The sequence below is a fragment of the Montipora foliosa genome, chromosome 7 (assembly GCF_036669935.1).
Source record: "Montipora foliosa isolate CH-2021 chromosome 7, ASM3666993v2, whole genome shotgun sequence".
Taxonomy (NCBI): domain Eukaryota; kingdom Metazoa; phylum Cnidaria; class Anthozoa; order Scleractinia; family Acroporidae; genus Montipora; species Montipora foliosa.
In genome coordinates, this window is record NC_090875.1 from 32,059,610 (window position 1) to 32,072,767 (window position 13,158).

The 13,158-nt window shown below is 37.4% G+C and overlaps 1 long non-coding RNA gene and 1 pseudogene across 1 annotated transcript; both read left to right on the forward strand.

Annotated features, from left to right (window-relative positions):
- The first annotated feature begins 1,195 nt into the window (after positions 1–1,195).
- LOC138010703 (E3 ubiquitin-protein ligase TRIM71-like) lies at positions 1,196–4,318 on the forward strand (annotated as a pseudogene).
- Positions 4,319–11,136: 6,818 nt separating this feature from the next.
- On the forward strand, positions 11,137–13,064 carry LOC138010704 (uncharacterized). The gene is made up of 2 exons (XR_011124533.1): positions 11,137–12,135; positions 12,923–13,064. It is a non-coding gene; the product is annotated as an uncharacterized lncRNA (long non-coding RNA).
- Positions 13,065–13,158: the final 94 nt, after the last annotated feature.

Consider the following 13,158-nt stretch of genomic DNA (forward strand, 5'->3'; position numbering starts at 1 on the left):
CGCCCACATTGTACGACGTTTTCGTGATGGAATCATCCATTAATTTTCGTATTTGCGTCCACCTTTGAACCATCTTTCAAACACGGGTGTTTTGCAGAAATGGAAGGCGACGTGAACTCGATGTTTCTTATTATTTATTACTTTTCGGCAAATGCTTTAAGTAAATTGCTTATTTCGGAAAATTTCACACTTCCAATTTACATCGGCCGCCTAATCACTTGTTATTGTCGCCGGGATTTCTTCCGCTTTTCAAATTCATATAGACAAACATCGCATACTTTAAACCCCCTATTTTGTCCTATTTTGGGTTCCGGTTTCTCTTAGATTTGAGCGGCAATTGATCTCGGATCGAGTGAATTGAGTGTTATTTCCTGAGCTTTCAGAAAAAGATTTAATTGTTGGAAATTGTGAAAAATACAGTTAACTTAACCGTCGATTGATAAAATAATTATTGAACGCGGTTATCGCAAAATATCGTGATTTGTCAGTGTCTCGCAGATTAGTTATTTGCCTCAGCCTTTGGCTTCGGCAAATAATTGATTTGCTCGCCACTGACAAATCACGATATTTTGCTTAACCTCGTCCAATAAATGTTAATTATTATTATTATTATTATTATTATTATTATTATTATTATTATTATTATTATCATTATTATTATTATTGTTATTGTTATTATTATTAAATACGAACGGACAGTTTCCATGGCAATGGTCTGTACTGTATTTTTTACACCCGCCAGTCAGAGTTCTCTATTTAGCCTGATAATTTCATAATATTCAAGTATTTTTTCCTTAGTTTATACCAGTTCTCTGGTTTGCATGCAGATTTAAAAGAAGCATTATCGAAAGCGTTATACCACGGAATCTCGGTTTTGTAAAATATTTAGCTTCTCCTTTATCCTATATTTCGTTCAAAAAGCCATTTCCGTGAAATCAGCCTACAACACTTCACAAAGGTCACCCACTTGCCCTCCCTTTATCACTTTAACTGTATTATTTTCAAAGCTCGCTGTCTGCATAAAAGCCAAATTTCTGGGAATCAGAGAACCAAAACAAAACAATCAACAGACTTTTAAAACACATCGCAATGATTGGCTAATGGTCACCTGATTCCAAGAAAAGCTAAAGATAGAAATCACGAGACTTGCAATGTCATAGTCAAAGGCACTCAGTTCGTGACTGAGCGTGGAGATCAGCAACATGGATATCCCAAAGTTGATTTTCAATCTTTGCGAAGAAGCCTCGTGTCCGGTGTGTCAAGACATCCTTAAAGATCCAAGATACCTGCCTTGTTTACACAGTTTCTGTCTGAACTGTTTGATCAACTGGCATCGAGCAAGTGGTGGACAAGTTGATCTGAGGTGTCCGAAATGCCAAGGCCGCTGTAGAGTTCCTGCAAGCGGTGATTTGAAAGATCTTCCCACAAGCTTTTTTCTCAGCGGCTTCATCGATGCCCTAGCTATTAAAGAATCTGACAAAACGCAAGTAACATGCGGAAACTGCGATAAGAAAAGCTCTAAAACCTCGTACTGCTTCGAGTGTTGCAAGTTTTATTGTGATGAGTGTTTCCTTGGGCACAACATTTGCCGAGGCTACAAAGATCACCGCGTTCTGGCCGTGAAAGATTTTCAAGAAAAAGACTATGAGGAAGTAAAGAAACGACCCGTGTTTTGCTCAAGGAAGGGGCACGAGAAAGAAGAGCTAAAGTTTTTCTGCAAGATTTGTCCCGAAAACTCAGTTTGTCAAACTTGTGTCATCTTAGATCACGCAGGACACAAAGTGACATTAATCCAAGAGGAAGCCGAAGCTCAAAGATCGAGTTAGCAGGTCTAACTGAAACGCCGAAAAAAACCTTGAACGCAAAGATAAAGATGGTCACTCAAATTGACGAGGAGTACGCTCAGCGTGTTAAACGAAGCGAAGACACGCTAAGGAACGTTGATATTTTTGTTGATAGTTTAATGAGAAGGCTTCAAGAGGAAAGGCAAAATATCAAGTCAGCAGTGGAAAACGAAACCAAGAAATCGCTGGAGAATCTAACGACCAAAAAAACAGCGATTCAACAGGAAATGAAGGCGATCGAATCAGCGTTGGAAAAAGCTGAGAAACTTTTAACACAAAGCACAGACGCCGAGGTGGTTCAGCTAAAGAAACCATTGCAAACCATTCTAGAACGGGTAGGACAAGGGAAGCCAGTTGAGCGCGACCCTGAAAGCCTGTTTGAATTAGTTTTTGTGGAAAATAACAAGATTCTGGAGACAATCAACAGCGAAGGCATTGGTCTTTTGACATTTCCAACTGATGCAAAGGAATCCGTTGCCGTAGGTAAAGGACTTTGTGAAGGAACTGTTGGGCGTGAAGCTCAATTCAATTTAACGACAAGAAACGCGGCTGCCGAACAATGTTATAATAAGAATGACAATGTAACGGTAGACTTGAGAGACGAGCGAGGGCAGGAATGCATAACCACATTTCTTGTTAATGACAACAAAGATGGGACCTACAAAATCAGCTATTCTCCTGCATTTGAAGGTAAATGCAATTTGTCAGTTAAGGTAAACGGGCAACTTATCCGCGGTAGCCCTTTCTGTGTTGTAATTAAAATTTTCGATGTCAAACCTGGTTTATCTTTTGGAAAGAAAGGCCGGAATGATGGAATGTTTATGTTTCCTTGGGGGGTAGCAGTAAATTCCAGGGATGAAATCGCAGTCACTTCATGTCACAAGGTGCAGATATTTGACTGCAAGGGCAATTTTCTGAGATCCTTTGGTCGTCAGGGTAGCGACAAGGGACAGTTTCAATTCCCTAGAGGAATAGCTTTTGGTAAAGATAGGAATATTTATGTTGCAGACAAAAGCAACCATCGAATCCAAATTTTTAACGAGGAGGGGATGTACTTGAGTATGTTTGGTGGGGAAGGAAGCCTTAATAGCCAGCTCAAGTGTCCTTGGGGTTTATCATTGGATTCCAATGGCAATACTATTGTGGTTGATAGGGGAAACAAATTCATTAAGTTCTTTTCCCCTGATGGAAATTTTCTAACAAAGATAGGTGGACCCAGTTCTCTTAGTGATCCTGTTCATTGTGTTCAGTCTGGTGATTATCTCATTGTGTCAGACTTGGGTGATAACAGTCTGAAAGTATTCACCCAGGAGGGGGACTATAAGTATCAGTTTGGCGCAGAAGGGATGGGGAATGGAGAGTTTGATAGTCCCTTGTGTTTGTCAGTGACTAAATCAGGACATTTACTTGTCTGTGATTATAGTAATCATAGAGTGCAAGTCTTTGAACTGAATGGTAAGTTTGTTGGTAAGTTTGCAAAAGAGGGCAGCAACTTAGGAGAGTTTAAGTATCCAGTATCAGTAGCGCTCCTCAGTAATGGCCAAATTGTTGTGTCTGACCATAACAATCATCGCATTCAAATATTTGATGAACCTTGAGCAGACACTTGCTAAAAGCCAAGTAACAATAATCTATTATCTAAAGGAAGTTTGATTTTCAGCTGTCATGAACCCTTTTTACAATCTGATTTGCTTGTAATTTGTTGAAATGTTTCTGTAATTTTGAAGCGTTTCACTTATAATGAATATTCTACCGCTTTGTACCTGAGATTGATTTCTGTGAAAGGGAATCTTCTAAGAAATCTTCTTGTAAGAAAACATGAATTTTTAGCAGCATGAGTAGCCCACTTTCGATATATTAAAATTCAGTCCTAAACAAAACGCATTATATCGTGGCCCCGGGGAATAAACTCATACAAATCCTTATATTTACTCCCCACAGCCTTGAGATAATGTCTTTTGTTTAGGACTGAATTTTAATATATCGAAATTGGTCTGTTATGTTGCCCAGTGAGTTTTGTGTAGTTACATGAACTGAGCCATGACTGCTTAAAGTGTTTTAAGTGAGGAGTAGTTTTCTTTGAAGCTTTGATTTGAATAAGAAAATAATGCAGTTGACTTTTAAGAACCTTTTTAGCATTTATATTCAACATTTTCGTAATAACCGCTCGCGCGACAGCAAATAATAATTATTGTAAATATAACGTTGTAGCTCTCAGCGTTTAAAATAACTGTTTCGTATACACGTATTGTATGTAGTGTATATAAGCAAGTATGTACCCTTGTTACTTAATAACATGTTTGATATCAAAAGAAAATGTACTGTGGAATGATTCTGCAGAAGCAGTATGGTGGCTTTATTAGGTATATTATCTTTATAATGATATGCAAGTGCTGTGAACATTAAAAAGTAATTGAAAGTTAGAAGAAATGGAAATAAATGTATCATGTGAATGGAAGGGATCAATGCTCATACTTCACTGGTCTGTGTTTATTTCCCTGGGGGTTGGGGTGTAGGGTAGCTGTAGGTAGAGATAGTTTCTGGGGGGGGGAGGTGACAGTAAATCTTCTTCTGCGAAATGTGGGTATTTTGGCTTTCTACAGAGCCTCTTTATAACTGTACGCTGGAATAATCGTTCGTAAGACGCGCCTTTGCTGACACTCTAGTTCATCCGAAAAGGATGATGGCAAGCCGTTGCTAAAAACCTAAGCAGCAAATGTTGACAGTCTCGACTTGAAACTCGATCCGCGATCCTCGATGTTTCGAGAATCGAGGATCGAGTTTCGAGATTAGAGAGTGGAGAATTGAGAATAGAGTTGTCGAGGGTAAAGTCGAAAAGAAATTTCGAGTTGAAACGTAACTTCTCGAAAGCGAAATAATGGTGTAGACAAAAGGGCTTGACAAGCGGTCCCCTTTTTTTGCACGACTGACAGACATATCGAAATATTTCTTGACGTTTGCCTCCATGCTCATATTTTTTAAACATCTCTCATGTTTTCTTGATTTCAGCGTTTATAACTCCGAATTACCTGGATACTATTGATAAACCCCAACCCGGATGCTGAAAAATTCTAGAAAACACATTTATAACGAGTCATGCAAGTACACAGACTTTATTTACACTCGAATCAGTTTAAGGAAATATATGCTACTATCTCCAAGTTCTAAGCCGGAAACCAGAATTATCCACAATCCGCGAGAATTACACTAATTTATCCACTGGATAATTCAATTTGTCTTGCTTGTGTTTATCCGCTGGATAGCGTTATCCACCTTTTGAACCATGGAGGCCTGGTTTCTAGCGCCTCTTGATTGTCATCAAGTCTTCTTATTGGAAATCCCTGTAAAAAAATGATCATGATCGAAATTTGTTTATTGTACATGGTAAAGTTTACGTAAAAGTAATAAGTAATAATGTTTGAAATTTATTAAATAAACAATGTTGTGTTTTACCATCTTTCCTTTCTTTGATTATGTTCTAGTACTAAGAGTTCATTATCGAAGACTACGTAAGAATTTGGTATCAGGTTTGTCCCCATCAGCGTCAGAAAAGTGTCTATTTTTAAACCAAGTTTTGCCAAAAATAAACAATAAACCAATTTGGCTGAATCAAAACCCTTGGGAATAAAACGTTTTGTTCCAAGTACCTGCATCATCATTTAAATGAGAATGCTATATTATAATGCAAATACAACACACAAAGAATCTTAACCCTGGGAGATTGGAATTGGGTTCTTTCTGGCAAAACTTGGTTTAAAAATAGACACTTTTCTGACAGTGATGGGGAGGGACAAACCTGATACCAGATTCTTACTCCTGGGTAATAATGGACTCTTACTATCTAACATAATCAAAGGAAGGAAAGATGGTAAAACACAACTTTGTTTATTTAATAATTTCAAACATTATTACTTATTCCTTTTACGTAAACTTTACCATGTACAATAAACAAATTTCGATTATGATCATTTATTTACAGGGATTTCCAATGAGAAGACTTGATGATAATCAAGAGAAGCTAGAAACCAGGCTTTGATGGTTCAAAAGGTGGATAAAGCTATCCACCGGATAAATCACTATCCAATAGATTAACACTAGCAAAACAAATTGAGTTATCCATTGGATAAGTTAGTGTAATTCTCACGAATTGTGGATAATTCTGATTTCTGGTTTCCGGATTCCGGATTCCAGTTAAGGATCCTGGATTCCTGCCTTTAGTGCTGCCCCGAAAGGTGCAGCAGTCAGTATCAAATTTCATTTTAAAAATTGCAGACTTAAATTTACTTATAATAATTCCTGGATTGTTCTAATATCGTTTGCAAGAGAATTCCGTAACTCACTAAAGCAATACGACAAGGCATAAAGACCACAAATCGTGGTATTTGCTCCAGGCGCTATAAGGAAGTTATCTCCCCGCAAATTAATGCTACAATTTCGGGATGTGAATAACTTAGAACATATATTTGGGAGCCAGCCCATGTAAAGCCTTATATACAAGAATTAAAATATAATAAATTTTTCTATTATACAAAGTGGGATGATTTATGCGCTCCAGCAAGTCATCATATGTACTATTATTATATGAAATCATTATAAATAAAGCGCACGGCGCGTTCATTAAGGTGGCTCAAACCAATTTCAACACTACCAGCCCCCCACAGTTGTTCCCGGTGGAGACTTGGCCAAAGTTCAGGGTGCTGTGTGTATGTTAAGTAACACAACCGCTATTGCAGAGGCCTGGGCTCGTTTGGATCACAAGTTTGATCTGATGTACGCCAAGAGTGCGTTTGTCCACTGGTACGTCGGTGAGGGGATGGAGGAAGGAGAATTCTCTTCTTTATTGCGAGGCTCAGGCATTTTGTACCTACAAATACTCTTATAAGGATTTATCGATCGTTAATTGAGCCATACATTTCTTATGGTCTTACCGCCTGGGGCCAAGCTGCTAATTGTTATCTGATCAAAGTACTTATTCTGCAAAAAAGAGCTCTCCGTTCAATATACCGTTCTCTGACTGCAGAGCTCATGCAATTCCTCTGTTTCTAAGTTCCAGCATATTACCTTTGCATTTACTTTTCTTTAAGTATATAGCTATCCTCATGCATGACGTTGCTAACCATTGCGCTCCCTCCAAAATTACTGATCTTTTCATTCGTTCTGACTTTATACACTCTCATTATACCAGATTTTCAGCTGTTGGTAATTTTCACGTCCAAGGATCTAGAACTAATCAACAGTTATTATCCTTTTCAATTACTGGGACAAGAATTTGGAAAAAAATTCCTCCTAAGCTACGCAAGTTGAGGTCTATGTTGATGTGAGGGTGATTACTTCTTCTCGTCTTTCTTCTTTACTGATCTAGCTTTCTTATTTGTTTATTATTACTGTTTATTGTTGCTCTCCCAGTCACAACTATATTGTCAATAATTTCAATTAAATAAAATAATTAATTAATTTTAATTCAATTTTAATAAGTCTTGGTAAATGATTGTCAAAATGAAAATTTATCGTTAATTGTTACCCACCTCGAATAGCTATGCTAACTGTGGGTAACAAATATTGTACAGTTGTTGTTGTTTATCTATTAATAAATTGAAATTGAATTGACCTTGTTATTATAAGAATTGACCCTACAGCGCTTTATCAGGTAACAGCAATGTTACGGTACTACGTGAAACATTGCTTGCTGAACAAGATGCAGTCATTTTTGTCACGTAACAAGATATCATGGCAACAGGAAAGCCTTGCAAAAACACTATTTTGGCTTTAGTTGCTCATCTCTGAAAAACAAACTGGGTGACCCCAGTTTTTATTGCACAAAAGTGATTAGCAGGCCAAAGAGAAACTCGGATTCAGAGCTACCTTAAACTTTCAATTATTTATCCACTCCACATAATTTTTTTTAAGCTTTCCGGAAAGCTTCATTCTGGCATGCTGATTACATGTCAGAAATAAAAAATGGGGGTAACTAAGTTTGTTTTTTGTTTTTTCAGGGCTTTCCTGTTGCCTCGGTTACTTCTTACGTCACAAAAAATACCGAATCTTTTTCAGCAATAACTGGTGTTTGATATGGTACCATAACATTGCTTTTAAGTGATAAAGTGTTGTAGTGTCAATCCTTCTAATAAGATCGTTTCCTTCAAGCGTTGAAATTGGTATGAGCCACCTTACGTTTTTCCAATTTGTTTGAATTACGCCTACCACAGTGATGGCACACAATAGAACAATAGTCTCAGTGAGGCAAAGGATAAGCATTATATATAATCTTATTTAAGCATCTGTGTCAATTAATTTCTTATGCTTTTGCAAGACCCGAATCTGGTTACCAACCTTACGTGCAATATCCGCTATATCATGGCTTATCAAAATGTAAATCCTTATCAAGAGTTACACCTAAAAGTTTAACATCCTCAGCAAGACTAATCTCCTTACTACATAGTACTACACTTGTCTGAATTCACCACGAGGCCATCGAAGCAGAACCAGGAATTTGCAGCAAGAAAATCAGTCTGCAGATGCCCATGTAATAGCCCTTTTCACGGTTAGTTTTCTAGCATGTATATGAGGCAATTTCGGGCTATTTTGTAGTTTTAACCCGATATTGCCTCGCATCCACGTTAAATTACATTGTAAGGCAAATGAGAGAAACTAACCGTAAAAAGGGCTATTGGGAGACATCATTACTTATATTAAATATTTGTGTATCGTCAGCTATGAACTAATCTTGGACTGAAGCCCAGTTAGTAACAAATCACTAAGGATAATATTAAAAAGAAGAGGGCCTAATACAGACCCTTGTGGAATACCTCTTAAATGTCGGCTCCAGTCAGAAAACTGGTCACCTAATTTAACTCTCTGAAAACGATCAGTAACATAATCCCCTATAAGCGAACAACCGATTTAGATGATAATCCATAAGCAGCCAGTTTAGCCAAAAGTTAATCACTTGGCAAGCTGTCAGCAAAGTCCTTGGACAAAAATGAAAACCGATGATGGAAGCAAAGTGCTGTTTACTTCCCGCTTGGGCCATAAATCAACGTGAAAAACAAGGATCCGTAATTTTACAGTACCGACCGCGAAAACGAGGTTAGTAAGATGTTAATTATAATTATCTCTTTGGTTAGCTATGGTAATCAGCCTCGAGGGAAAGGAAACTAGTTTAGCCAATCACAGGGCACGTACTATCTGAGGGATATAATAAAAATGGATTATTGTACAACGTGATTAAAATGGAATAATTTTGAAATCCTCACAATTAGCCTAAAGTTATATACCTTCAAGTGGTCTTCTGTAGACATTACTTTTTCACAAAATGGCTAATATAAAGTTTATTCCTGGTTATGTCGTTGCCATTCAAGTATTTATAGATTTTAACTCCCTTCTGCAGAGAGTTCACTTAACTGAGAGACACTAACTTAATACCAGCCTCCAGAAAACTACAGTTTGTCGTTGTAACACATTCTACGCCAGCTGTTTTTATCAGCTTTTCCATAACTGATAGCCTTTTCTTGTCAGTGTCAAAGCCAAATATTTTTCTGCAGGAAGGAAGTGATGGTTGACAGAGCATTCAAAATACGAGCATCTGAAAAGAATGTTCATCTTAACTCCAATATACATGTAAAACAGATTAAAAGAAGAGAAGCTGTCAAGTTTCGGACAAGTTGATGGAAAGAGGAAAGGATATATATTTTGTAACGGTTCGCTAATGACACCGGAGTGCGTTCATTATGTATGATTCATGTTAACTGTGGAAGTATTTTAGGTCGATCTCATGTTGAGTGCGATTCCAGTGAGAATTCTTCACACTGTTTATGCGTGGGTTTTTGGCTTCTGCTACTTACTCTTGACCGTGATTTTTTGGGCGGTGGGTGGTACCAATGCACGTGATGAGCCTTACATCTGCTAATATATAGATTATAATCGTATCCCGGGTGTCTCCAGTGGTATGATCGTTTCTTTCATTGTAGTGGGTCAACCTCTCGTACAAGCTCTGCTCTTTGGTCTGTATAAACTAAGAAATTTTTTAAGTCTTAAATGTGGCAAAAAGCTAAGCGCCTCTGGCAGCCTTTAGTTAGAGTCAACCATCCCACAAATTGAATATTTTTCTGGGATTGAGATTTAACAGGAGCCCAGGCCATTAACTGGAGCCTCCATACGTATTATATAATTGAGTCAACCATGTCCCATATCTTTTTATTTTTAGAACTGCTATATCTTTTCATACCTTCGTGTTTCGAGTGTGCCGCAAGTAATGTAATTAGTGGCCGCCCATAAGTCTCTGGTGATTGGCTATTGTGAAAACACCCGCGAAATTCCCTCTGGGAGGTGCTTCTAAAAACAAAGAGATACGGGACTGGGTTGACTCAGGGGCCGATTACATGAACCGGGCCAGCTCGGTCAGCCGGGTTTGCCGGGTTGAGTTTCAGCCCGGTATTACATGAGGTGGGGAGGTGAGCCAGTACGACTTGGGTTAAATTTAGAATATGTCGCGTGAAAAAAGATGACAACAACAAGAAGTTGAGAGACGTTTGTCTCATTAAATTGTTATTTAAATTCACTTTTCTAAAATTTAAAGAAGCTTTAAGGTTTGCTGTGTTACTCATTTTTTATTTAAACATAAATTAACGAAAAGGATTCGATAACGCTAACGTCTACCTATTAGCCAATATCAAAAATATCATAATACTCTTTGTTTGATACCATAGAAAGAGCATGCGCACACATGTTTCATTAGCCCATATAAAAAATACCATAATACTGTTTGTTTGTTTGTCTCTCCAAAATCATAAGCATTGTTTCCAGTTTCTCTTGAGACCATTATAAGCCCCAAGAGAAAATAAAAACAATGCTTATGCAGAATTTTGGAGAGACAAGCAAAGAGCATGGTATAAAACATGCGTGGGCATGCACTCTCTATGGTATCACGAGCCTCTGATGTCATAGTATTCGAAAACCTCCTGTACGAATACGATAACGTGTTCTGTGACCAACAACACTATATTCGTCTTTTCACGTGACGTCACGGCGGCCATGTCGGTGTCCCTAAACACTGGAACGGCAGCCATGTTGGTGTCTCCCAACTAATCCTCTGGGAATTGAGCTCTATTATCATGCAAACATTTTCTTTTGCTTTGTTGGAAAAGGGAAACTCTAAAACCCGGAATCCGGAATCCGGAATCACAGTCATTGTTTTACCAATACAGAGAGTAAAAACTATCCTAAACATTCATAAAAGCTAACCTTAGGCCTAATTAGGCCTAAAATTCGTTTTTAGGCCTAAGGTTAGCTTTTATGGATATTTAGGATAGTTTTTGCTCTCTGTATTGGTAAAACAATGACTGTGATTCCGGATTCCGGATTCCGGGTTTTAGGGTTGCCCTTATAAAACAAGGTTACTGACCACGTTGGGTGAAAACCCTCTACAGCCATCTGTGGACGTCGTTGGCTAGATTGTTTCTCAGTTGGCTAAGCGCCGTAAAGAAGTTATGCTTATAACTTTGAAAGAACTCTATCCTGATGAAATTCAACAACAAAGTTGTCTCTAATTTTGAGCCAGTAAACTCTTATACTCTTACTTGTGGCTTGTATTTGCTTTCAAGCCAACTTGCTAAGTTCAGTACTGCATCACAAACGAAGAGATAAAGCACTTCGATCTTCGAATCCACTGCAGTTGAACGCTACCAAATATGTAAGAATATATTTTTGCCTACTATATAATTACAGTTGAATAATTAATATGATATATGTTTTATTCTTATACTTAAATTACTAAAACAAATGTATAGGATCAACTTGCCTACACTAACCTTGAGGGCCACTAGTTTATCAGTATTTTTTACTGTCAAGTGCTACCCTCGAAAAACGAAGTTGATTATTATTATTTATTATCATTAACCTTGAGATTAACCTAAGTCCTTGATCAAAATGATTCCCTCATATATTCAATGAGATAGTGAACGACGCGAAAGACTTCGACGTGATATGTACTTTGAAGTAAAGAATCCTTAATAAAATGTATTTATTTAGACAAGCAATGATGGGAAAATTCTTATCTACTTATGTTTAACGCTAGCTTGGTATTGTCAATTTATTCTTAGCCTGCTACTGTTCAAACTCAAGAATTGATAAATACTATACTACTATCTGGTACCAGTTTTTTTGGTTCTTTTTTCTTCATTTTGTTTGTTTGTTTCTTTCCTCTAAATGTATTTCCATTAGATTACTTAGATTGATTAATTTCATTATTTCATTATTTATCCTCTTGTCTATTCTATTAGTTGTGTGTGTGTGTGTTACGACCCACAAATGCAAGCAATAATTTACTGAAACTACTCTGCTCGTTTAATTTAAAACTATTCTGAGTGGTCTATTGCCTGATCAAATTAATTTACTCTCTTGTATAAAACGTTTTCTAATTTGGCAAATAAATGGATTGCTGTTGTTGTTGTTGTTATGTGTTTTTACCTTGAGCTCATACGTCCACTCAATAAGGAGAGCTCCTGCCGTAATCTCGTTCCCAGAGCCCGTGCGTCTACTTATTATTATTGGTATTGTCAATTTATTCTTAGCCAGGAGCCCATTACCCGGAGCTTCCATCTGTTGTATTGTACCCTTGAGTCAACCCTGTCCCGTATCTTTCTATATTTAGAACTACTACATTTTGACGTATGTGACGTATGTGACTGAGAACATATGTGAAGTGGTTCACATACGTCACTTACGTGTGTGACGTAATAAATGGCTGACCATGGGTCTCCTATAAGTGGCTATTGTAAAAACACCCCGTAAAGCCCCCCTGCGAGGTGCTTCTAAAAATAGAAAGATACGGGACAGGGTTGACTCAGAGGGTTAATATGGAAGATGGAATAATGGGCTCCTGTCTTAGCCTATTACTGTTCAAACTCAAGAATTGATAAATACTATACTACTATCTCGTATCAGTTTTTTGGTTCTTTTTTTTTTCATTTTGTTTGTTTGTTTTTTTCCTCTAAATGTACATCCATTAGATTACTTAGATTTATTAATTTCATTATTTATCCTCTTGTCTATTCTATTAGTTGTGTGTGTGTCATTTGCAGTACGACCCAGAAATGCAAGCAATAATTTATTGAAACTACTCAGCTCGTTTAATTTAAAACTATTCTGAGTGGTCTTTTGCCTGATCAAATTAATTTACTCTGTTGTCTAATTTGGCAAAATAAATGGATTGCTGTTGTTGTTGTTATGTGTTTTTACCTTGAGCTCATACGTCAATAAGGAGAGCTCCTGGCGTAATCTCGTTCCCAGAGCCTGTGCGTCTACTTAAAGAGAACAT